Raw genomic sequence first — 12,487 nt, 5'->3', positions numbered from 1 at the left:
TAATAAAAGACACACAATAAGAAATCATCAAGATCAAACAAGAAGACTTACCAAGAACAACTTGAAGATCATGAAGAACACTATGAATGTATGGAATTTTTGAAAAAATAATGCATAAATTTTTAAAACATGCAATTGAGACCAAACTTAAAAATTGACTCAAGACTCAAATAAGAAACACAAAATATTTTTGGTTTTTATGATTTTATGATTTTTTTGTATTTTCTTTTTATTTTATTTTTTCGAAAAACATTTAGGAAAAAAGAAAATAAGAAATTCAAAATTTTTAATAAGAATTCCAGGAATCTTTCAATATTTGTCTAAAGCCCCAATCCAAGGGCTGGGCATGGCTTAATAGCCAGGCAGCTTTAGAAGATATAAATCAGGCATGCAACAGCTGATATTTCATCCAACTCCATATACATACCCGACCTGTTGACAAGTGGAGGCCTCAATCCAAGGGGGTTTGGATATGGCTTTACAGCCAACCAGGCATCAACATGTTACTTGTGAAACTCTAGAATTCATTCTTAAAAATTTAGAATAATTTTCGAAAACAGATGAGAAATTTTTGAAAGATTTTTGAAAAAAAAAAATTTGAAATTAAAACAAAAAGAAAATTACCTAATCTGAGCAACAAGATGAACCGTCAGTTGTCCATACTCGAACAATCCCCAGCAACGGCGCCAAAAACTTGGTGGACGAAATTGTGATCATTAACAATGGCTCCAAAGACTTGGTGCTCTCAAACATAAATCACACTTTGTCACAATTCCGCACAACTAACCAGCAAGTGTACTGGGTCGTCCAAGTAATACCTTACGTGAGTAAGGGTCGATCCCACAGAGATTGTTGGTATGAAGCAAGCTATGGTCATCTTGTAAATCCCAGTCAGGCGAATTCAACTGTATTAAGAAATTATAGTATACGCGGAGGAATAAAATAGTAAATAGTTACTCATATAATTCAATAGTGGGAACTTCAGATAGTTGCATGGAGATGCTGTGTCCTTTCTGAATCTCTGCTTTCCTACTGCTTTTATCCAATCTTTGTCACTCCTTTCTATGGCAAGCTATATGTAGGGCATCACCATTATTATGGCTACATCCCATCCTCTCAGTGAAAATGTTCCAAATGCTCTGTCACAGCACGGCTAATCATCTGTCGGTTCTCGATCACGTTGGAATAGAATCCCTTGATTCTTTTGCGTTTGTCATCACACCCAGCAATCGCGAGTTTGAAGCTCATCACAGTTATTTAATCCTAGAATCCTACTCGAAATACCACAGACAAGGTTAGACTTTTCGGATTCCCATGAATGCCGCCATCAATTCTAGCTTATACCACGAAGATTCTGATTAAGGAATCCAAGAGATATGCACCCGGTCTAAGGTAGAACGGAAGTGGTTGTCAGTCACGCGTTCATAGGTGAGAATGATGATGAGTGTCACAATCATCACATTCATCATGTTGAAGTGCAACGAATATCTTAGAATAAGAATAAGTCGAATTGAATAGAAAATAGTAGTAATTGCATTGAAACTTGAGGTACAGCAGAGCTCCACACCCTTAATCTATGGTGTGCAGAAACTCCACCATTGAAAATACATAAGTGATGAAGGTCCAGGCATGGCCGAATGGCCAGCCCCCAGTGTCTAAGATCGCATAAACTGATCAAAGATGTCTAATACAAAGGTAAAAAGTTCTATTTATACTAAACTAGCTACTAGGGTTTACAGAAGTAAGTAATTGATGCATAAATTCACTTTCGGGGCCCACTTGGTGTGTGCTTGGGCTGAGCTTGAATGTTACACGTGCAGAGACTTTTATTGGAGTTGAACACCAAGTTGTAACGTGTTTCTGGCGTTCAACTCTGGTTCGTGATGTGTTTCTGGCGTTTGACTCCAGAATGCAGCATAGAATTGGCGTTGAACGCCAATTTATGTCATCAAATCTCAAATAAAGTATGAACTATTATATATTGATGGAAAGTTCTGGATGTCTACTTTCCAACGCCGTTGAGAGCGCGCCATTTGGAGTTCTGTAGCTCCAGAAAATCCATTTTGAGTGCAGGGAGGTCAGATTCCAACAGCATCAGCAGTCCTTTGTTAGCCTCTTATCAGAGTTTTGCTCAGGTCCCTCAATTTCAGCCAGAAAATACCTGAAATCACAGAAAAATACACAAACTCATAGTAAAGTCCAGAAATGTGAATTTAGCATAAAAACTAATGAAAACATCCCTAAAAGTAACTAGATCATGCTAAAAACTACCTAAAAGCAATGCCAAAAAGCATATAAATTATCCGCTCATCAGTGTTACACTATATTAAATAATTTATTATCTATTATTTTTCATTAAAGCACATCCAAAAAATGTAAAAATTTCTAATATCCATGAACGACTATTTTTCAATATATTTACAAAGAAACAATACTCATAAAATTCAAAAAAAGAAGTATTTTTTTAACATATTTACAAAGAAATAGTATCCATAAAATTCAAAAATAGAAGTACAATATTCATCCTATTCTATATTTTCTTATAATTTACAGGAAGGACTGATATTGGTAATTACAGTAGATGGCTTGTATAGTTTTGTGGCTTCAGATTTTTCAATGGTTTTGTGCTTCAATTTATTTGTTTCGTCAAAGAGAATCCGTGAAGCATATTCTTTTCTGAAATGATCAACTTTATCCTGCAATTGAAAGAAAATTATTAATTTGTTTTAATTTAGAATTAGAAAATCAACTATGTTTAAATATACATACTTTTTTTCAATTTTTCCAAGTGTATTCCCATCTTTGATTTTTGGAGGATCAATAAACTCCAGCCATTTCATGACATATAAGTCGCAATAGTAGATAATAAACAAAGATTAAATAACTCAGTAAAATATATTGAATCACACTAAATCTAAATCACATAAGAAATACTACAACTATATAGAGAGTCCAAATTCAAGCTTATGGTATGAATGACACCGAATTTAATTCATAATAAAACCTAAAATTTACAAATGATCACACTAAAAAACTCATTAGCATGACTTAAATCATATAAAAAATAATACAATTATATAGAAAGTCCAAATCCAAGTCTATGACATGAATGACATTAAATCTATCTCATAATAAAACCTAAAATTTGCAAATGATCACATTAAAAAACTCATCAACATAACTTAAATCACATAAAAAATAATACAACTACATAAAGACTCCAAATCCAAGGCTAGCAGGCATGAATCACACTAAACATAAATCAAAATAACACCGAATTTGTAAATGATGATACCAGAAGTCTCATCAATATGACTTAAATCACATAAGAAACACTACAACTACATAGAGATTCCAAATCTAAGCCTATGACATAAATTACACTAAATATAAATCAAAATAACACCGAATTTACAAATGATGATACCACAACTCTCATCAACATGGCTTAAATCACATAAGAAACACTACAACTATATAGAGACTCCAAATCCAAGCCTATAACATGAATTATACTAAATATAAATTAAAATAACACCGAATTTACAAATGATGATACCAGAATCCTCATCAACATGGCTAAATCACATAAAAAAATACTACAACTACATAAAAGTAGAAATGCACAATTTAAAATCAAGTTACCTTCAATAATGTTTTGTGTTTTTGTTCAGAGTTTTGTCTTTTTCGTTTTTTGTTCTGTTTGAAACTTAACACAAATAACCTTTTAGAAAGATTTTTCGTTCGATGTTGTTGTTGATGATTCAACCTAAAATTGAGAGCTTCGTAGAGAAGTTTTTTGTTCGGTATTGTTGTTGATGATTCAACTTAGCACAAAGAGTTGTTTAAAGTTCAATGTTAAAATGAGGATTTGAAATGATTTTTCGTATCAAAGAATATGCATTGAAACGTCATGTGCTGGAAAGTGAGAATATATTTGCACGCACTGGATACGAAACTGATTTTTATTGATTTTTTTTTTTTTTTGGTGACTAGATTTTTTATTGAATTTGAGTCAACTTACTTAGATCTACCTGAAAAAGAAATTTGAACGTGTAACAGAATTGATCAAATAAATATAAAGGAAAATGTTTTTGAATCAAAAGGTCGGTAGCGCAGCTCGCGCTTGTAAGTGTTTGGCGAAACTATTACATCTAAAGTCTAAACCAAAGTAGCTTGATCCAAATAAGCTAGATCCACCCCTTTTGATAGCTCCACGTATATGTACTAATTATTTCAACCATGAATACCTAATAACATCATATCCGAAAATGGATTCTAAACAGATGCCCGAAAAGGAAATTACTTTTCACATATATCAACGATGTATCCAAAATGAGGATTGAAAATAATTAAATATCATATATAAAAAAAGTAAGAGTTATATATTATATTTTAATATATAATATTTCGTTACCTTTTATTTATGGGTGTTATATTTCATTACCGAATACTCACAACTCTAATGTTTTGTTGCCCAATTTGGTAATATTATCTCATAAAACAACAAAGTGATGATATTGTAATTTTATTTTATTTTATTTTTGAGTCAATTCTATACGGAATGACACCTCCATCCGAAACACCACATATTCCATTTGTGGTCAAAGAATTAAGAACCCATCTCAATGTTATTTTCGAACCTACCTCCAATTTCTCTACTTTGCACTTGGATTCGGAGGTAAAGACTAACGAGAGAGAGAGAGAGAATAGCATAAGCCATTAGCATTAGCATCAGCATCAGCATTAGCATCAAGTTCAGTATTTGTCAGCGCCATCCATTCCCACGAGTAACACTATAGCCCACCACAACATGGGCCACCACGTGGGCGGGCCCCAACGACAACGACATCACACACAATCCAATGACGTCATCCCCCTTTCCCAAAAAAACAAAAAAGGGTTATCCCCATCACCACCTCTGGGCCCATCCTTATCTGGAGGAAAGTGACCCATGTCTCCTCCCCACTTGGGCCCTATTTGTTATATTTTTATTCCATCTTTAACCCTCTACTAAGCAATGCTTGCCACGTGACCCGTCAAAGCAGAGCGTGATCTCCGACAAGCGCTGGCCCGTCTTGTTTTGGGCAGTTGGGCTTATGTCGCACGTGGGAGGCGAGCCCGAAGCGAGGATGGCGGATCAGGCCCCGGACACGGCTTGAATGACACGTGTCTGTTTGGGTGATGTCAGTTTTTGAGGCGGTTCGTCGGCAGAGAAATATCTATTCTCTCAGAAGGACGGTGGTTGTGGTAGTGTGCGTGGGTTACGTCCTTTCTAATTTGTCTCTTCTAAGTCCTCTTTTCTACGAATTTTTTTAAATAAATAAAAAAATATTTTATTTATTAAAATAAATAATCTATAAATTAATTACGAAAATACATCTCATTTTCTTCTTTTGTGTACACTATAAAGGAGATAAGTTTACAAATATATTCATTTACAATATAAATGAGATATATATTTATCATTCAATTGGTCTTATTTCGTTTATAGTGATTTGGATTTTATTTTTAACTTTTTGATCACTTTTTTTCTATCTTTTTTTTGCCATATTATTGAGTTACTCTAAGATGATGTGCATAGATGTACGTGATTCGGACATCAATCGGCTGAACGCGATATGGTACGTTGCTGAAGCAGTCGACTTTGCAGTTAATTTTGTTATTTTTATGTTTATGTTTTCGCATATATATAGTCATTATTAGAATACTTGTCAATATACAATTTATGTCTTAGGTGATTGAATGTATCCTTAACATCAGTTTACTAATAGAATACGATTTTAAGTATTACTAAAACTCCATTTGCTACATACGTATTATTGAATGTGGTTATGATTTTTTTTTAATCAAGTTATCAAGCATATAATTATTAATTTAGATATTAAATATTGTGGTAGATGTTTTGGTTAAAATTAATTTATTAATTATATATTTATTAATTTATGAATTTAGTTATGCCTATTCAAATAAAAATTATTTTTTAACTTAATTTACCGGACTAAGCAAATATATGTATTTAGATGTTATATTAAGTTAGTTGTTAATAAAATTTGTTAATTAGAATATTAATAAAGTAAAAGTTTATTAATAAGATTATTAGTTATTTTAGTAAATATTTTTATTTTAATTAACATAGTGAAAAGAGAAGATGTTTATTAATTAACTAAGCAATTATTAACGTAATAGATTGTATTTAAATAAATTTATTTAGTAAATATTTTTATATTTTTGTTAAATAAATGTATATAATAGTTAAATTAGTTTGTTATGTCAATGTTTATTGGGATGTTATTTTTTTAATTATGAATATTTATTGTTTGTCAAAAGTCTCACTTACTTCTTTTTTGGTGAGTGAGTTATACACTGGTATCACTGGATATCCATGTCTTCCACCAGACTAGCAATACGAATCGGTGGTGATACAAGAGGTGGATAATCCTAAACAAAAGTTGAGTGGACGGATACACCGCCACCAACATCACCAACTTCCACGGAATGTTCCATCATTTGTTCCGCCATAACTCTTTCATAGATGTTAAACATGAGGCATACATGTTCGTCGCCATGGAGTCGAAACAGACAAAACCAAAAACTTTCGTTTCCCAACGATGCTAGCAACTTATGGCCCTTCTAATCTCTTTTCTCCATAAACTACCAAGGTTACTCAATATCAAACATTTCAACTTGGACAAGAAACTTACTAGTTGAGTGCGTAACAGTAACGAATTATCACACTCAAATATTATCCCATTGTCACGGTTTCTCATACGACAATTTAAATACACACAAACAACCACATATCTGCTACTACTGGACATTTTTGTCTATTTTTTGAAAAAAAAAACAGAAGAGAAGAAGATATAAAATGTGTGTGGAGAATATCAAAAGTTGCACATCTTTTTTATATTTGTTGAAAATTTGTCTTACTGTATTTCGTCTACACTGTAAATGTTATAATTTTTCACGTATCTCCTTTACAGTGTAAATGAGAAAAATTTACACATATCTCTTTTACATTGTAAACAAGATATATACGTATCATTCGATCTGTCTTATCTCGTTTACAGTGCAAACGAAATAAAAAAAAAGATATATTTTTGTAATTAATTTATAAATTATTTATTTTAATAAATAAAACTTTTTTTATTTATTTAAAAAAATCCTTTTTTTACAGCATCAGTAGCTTTCTGCATTTTTATCTAAAGTAAGTTTAGTCTGGTAAAAATTATTCGTAATTTTTATGTATTATAAATGTAAAATAATTTTATTTATGTATTTAGTTATATTATAATATATTAATAAAAATAATTATTTTTAATTTGATCATGTGAAATAATCATAAAATAAGTATGATAGAATAAATATTTTATATTATTGATATATTAAAATTAAATTCTTTTTATTTATTTCAATATCCATCAAATTTATGAGTTAAGTTTGCAAAATAGCAAGCTAATATTGACCCAACGTAACGTGCTTAACTCTCTATTTGAGTAAAAAAGTAATTAATTCTGACCGAATTCGCAGTATGCTGCTGTCCTATGTTTTTTTTTTTCAATTTTTTTATCCAACTAATTTGAGAGTATTACATATTTTTTTTTCATGTTTTAATTAATTGGTGACAAATGTATTTATTAATTTCAATCAGCAAATAAATTTTTAATTTTTAAAAATTAAAAATAATAAATTTAATACATGTATTAAATACTTTATATATAGATATCTTAATACACTGTATATACGTTTAATTTTGGTTAAATCAAATTATCATACATAGTAAATCTTAAATAAATTATTTAAAAGAAAAAAAATTAGAATTAGGCCATTGTATATGCTGCTGGAGAAAGAGAGAATAGCATAGAACCCTAATTTTTTCATCTAATTTCGTCTTCTTCTCTTTTTTATATTCACATAAAAAAATTATTTTTATCTTTTTCCCTCTCCTTTACTCTTAGGATATACCTTATTTTTCCTCCTTTTAATCTTTGAAGATCATCGATCTGGTTGATGTAACCCAAAACAATCCATTGTTTTTCAATTCAAAGTCGTCGATTTTGTTGTTGGAACCCAAAACAATCAATCTTCTTTTTACCGTTTTTCCATTCAAAGTCGCTTAGATACTGTCACGCTCTCAGTATTTGTAACAACTTACAAATACTAAGAGCGTGATAGTATCTGAGCGACTTTGAATGGAAGAACGGTAAAAAGAAGACAAAAATGAATTTTTTCTGTGAATATAGAAAAGAGAAGAAGACGAAATTAGATGAAAAGGATTAGGGTTCTATATTCTTCCCTTTTTCTCCAACAGCATATACAACGGTCCAATTCTAATTTTTTTCTTTTTTTTTAAATAATTTATTTAAGGTTTACCACGTATGATGATTTGATTTAACTATAGTGAAATGTATGTACAGGGTATTAAGATATATAAAGTATTTAATACATGTATTAAATTTATTTATTTTTAATTTTTAAAAATTAAAAATTCATTTGTTTATTAAAATTAATGAATACACTTGTCACCAATTAATTGAAATATGTAAGAAGAGTATGTAATACTCTCAAATTAATTGGGTATCAAAGAAATCATTTTTTTTTCTTTTTATGCTTGAAAATATAATCTGTTTGAAGAAAACTATAAATTTATTTAATTATTACTTTGAATAAAAACTACTTTTAATGTTTGTGTATCGCATTTGTTAGAAAGTAGATATTTTTTATTATTTACTTTTAAGTATTTTTCAAGTTGATAAGAGTTTTATCATGTTTTATATTTTTTAAAATTATTACCAAGTGAGCCATCCCATTTAACATACTAATTCATTAGAGTTGAATTAGATAGCAAGTAGTATTCTTCTCTTCCGAAGAGAAAATAGATTAGCCCTTATTTACTATTTTAACTTCTAATATTTGGTGGGTCAAATTGACCTACTATAATAACTCTCACAAATATAAAATTCTTAATTAAAGTAAAAATATAAGATATTGTGATATATAAATTAATGTCAAAACTCAAAGTAATTATTGAAATTGACGGTTTGTATTAAACAAATTTTTAAGATTTTAATTATACCATAAATATTGTTAAAATTAAAAAATTATACCATTTTAGTCTTTATTTTTGTTCTGTCATTTACTCATCGCAACGTAAGTGATTTGACACATTTTTTTACTAAAAAATGATATTATTTTAATTTTGATATTAAATGCTTAATAAAATTATGTCATGTATTTAATTTTAATGAATCATAAAACGTCTTATGTCCATAAAAAAGATATAACTATTAAGGTTAAAAGATGTCATTTTATCATGTATTATGCATCAAAATTAAAGTAATATTGGTTTTTTTTAGTCTAATATAAAAAAGATGTGCAAAATCATTTATGTCGGGACGAGTAATTCGACAACAAAAAAATAAAAAATTAATATAATATAATTTTTTAATTTTGAGAAGATTTATAGTCGTTGTGCAATTTTTTAATCTCAAGAACGTTTATGGTGTAATAATTAAAATTTCAAAAACTTTTTTAATATAAATGGCGCATCATTTTAAGATTTAACTTATATAAATTAAATTAAAGTAAATGTAAATTTTGTACTGAAAAGAACAATATAACTTTTGTTCAAATTGGAATAATAGTTACCTAAACCTATTCATCAATTGGTGCAAATTAATAACAAGAAAAGGCCACTGAAAAAGAAAATATCATTTAAAGTGAAAAAAATGAATAAAGTGAAAAAGGTGAGAGTTTAATTATTATTTATTTTGTATGTTCATATTAAAAGTAAAATAAAAAATTACGTAATTATTTTGCTTAATTCAAGTAATTATTTAAATGTATCAAAATTCAATGAATGATAAATTAGTTAATCTTTTATTATTTTAATTATTACAAAAGAAATTATTTAAAAAAAATTACTGAGCTATCATCAATTATATTATTTAGGTTTAATTATTCTATTGGTCTTTATAGTTTCACTAAATTTGTAATTAGATTCTTTTTTTTTAATTGGATCCACACACTATTTTTAATTTTACAATTATATTTTTATATTAAAATTTATAGAATATTTATTCGCAGTCAAAAGATCTAATTAAATTTTTAATTGTTGATATATTTAATTTACAGAAAAATATTCAATTAATTTTAAAATTTCTTATACTAAAAATGACATAATTATAAAATTAAAAATAATATAAAAATCTAATTATAAATTTGATAAAATTATAAGACCAATAAAATAATTAAATTTATTATTTAATACATTATATTGTGTTCTTATTTAAATATAAACATGTTACATGAAAAAAAAATCTGTTCGCAATCAATTATAGACAAATACAGAAAACTTAAGAAAAAACAAAATAAGAAATAGTCAAAAACTGTGAGTTGACAACATCATTTATACCCTTTATATATAGTAAAAGACAAACTTTAATTCATATGATTAACAAGTGTATTTGCCCGTGTAATGCACGGTAAACTCGAAGTTTCTTTTGTTAATTTATTAAATTAAAATTAATGTATTAATTATATAAACTTATAAAAAGAAAAAAAATAGAAAAACATATAAAATATTAATCATCCAATAGATAATAACATGGTATAATCGTTTCAATATAATATTTAGTTGTTCATTTATATTAATCTACTATTGATAATACTAATTTCAGCACAGTTATATTATAGATTTCAAAGTAATATTAGTCAAATTAAAATTAATATTAATCGACAAGATTTCCATTTTTTACCCATGGCTTATTCACATAGAAATAATATACAATGTCACATAAATTATTGAACATCAAATTTAATAGACAATTAGATGTTTACTTTAAATAATAAAATAAAAAGGAACAAAGCTAACTTTAGACAAAAAATTGCAAATATATAATTAAGATGTTTGTAATATGTTGTTGAAACAATTTGTTGCCATAAATACTATTATAATAATAATATGAAATACTATTATATTTAAAATGAAGGCAAAAATTCATACAATTTATCGAATAAAAACTTTTTGAGTTAGCATTTTTATTTAAATAAAATAATATGAGATCAAAATTATCTGAATTCTCTAAATGGAATTTGAAAACGTAAATTTTTTAAATTATATAATATATAAATCATTTCAGGATGATATGTGTTATATAATGTATGAAACATGTTATTCTAGGATATTTATATTTAAAATATATTGGACAAAAACACATAAATCGTCCCAAACTCTTGTGCTTCAGAACATGTACATAAATTTTCTACCCCATTATGTTTTACGTTTTTTCACTTAAAACTCACAACTCTAGTACAATTTATCTGCAACTACCCAATTTCTAGCATCCTAACACGATTTACGTGCAAATCTATACCTCCAACATCATAGAATGATTTATATGATATATAACTAATTTATGAAAAACAATGTATCATCTATCACAAAGAATTTGAATTTAATGTTATTTTTTAATGCATGTTTAATTTTTGTATATATACTTTTTTTTATATGTTCTTTCTATAATGTATTTTTAGTATTTTTAGTTTTCTTTTTAGTACGCTATAATTTATTATTATTATTATTATTATTATTATTATTATTATTATTATTATTATTATTATTATTTATGGTTAATTTTTTTGTTTAATGTACTTTACCTAATGAGATCAACAAATCATATTATAAAAAAATAATAATAAATATAATACAAACAAATTACAATTATAAAAATGTATAATATCAAACAAAAAATTAATAAAAATATAAATAATAAATAATAGAAAAAAAACTCATATAAAGAGAAATAATAAGAATTCTATAAATAATACAATAACATGTATAAAGGACAAAGTTAGTAAAAGAAAAATAAATGTTGAATGTCAATGGGTAAAAATCGGTTGGAAAAAGCAAAAGTTAGAAATTGTTGTTTTTTGTAAACGTGATTTTGTGTACAAAATCACTTCTACATTTATAAAGAAAAAAATTAGCCAAACTAAAAATTGAAGTTTTCAAAAAGTTAGAACGTGCTTTTCCTCTTTTAACGTGTTAAGAAGTATATGTGTGTTTGGTAAATACGTTAGAAGAGAAAAACACGTTCTAAGTCCATGAAAATTTCAATTTTTGATTCGACTAATTTTCTCCTTTATAAACGCAGAAATGATTTTATACATAAAATCAAGTTTACAATAAGCAACAATTTCTAGTTTCACTATTGGTATTTTAGCTATTGATATTCAACATTTATTTTTTTTACCAATTTTATTCTTTATGTATGTTATTATATTATTTATAAAATTTTTATTATTTCTCTTTGTCTGATTTTTTATTATTTATTATTTATATTTTTATTAATTTTTTGTTTAATATTATACATTTTTATAATTATGATTTTTGTATATTATATTTATTATTATCTTTTTATAATATGATTTATTAATCCAGATAAAATAAATTAAACAAAAAATAAATAATAATAATAATAATAAT

The sequence above is a fragment of the Arachis hypogaea genome, chromosome 5 (assembly GCF_003086295.3).
Source record: "Arachis hypogaea cultivar Tifrunner chromosome 5, arahy.Tifrunner.gnm2.J5K5, whole genome shotgun sequence".
NCBI lineage: Eukaryota > Viridiplantae > Streptophyta > Magnoliopsida > Fabales > Fabaceae > Arachis > Arachis hypogaea.
The sequence above is the reverse complement of the archived record's forward strand: the minus strand, read 5'-3'. Positions refer to the sequence as shown.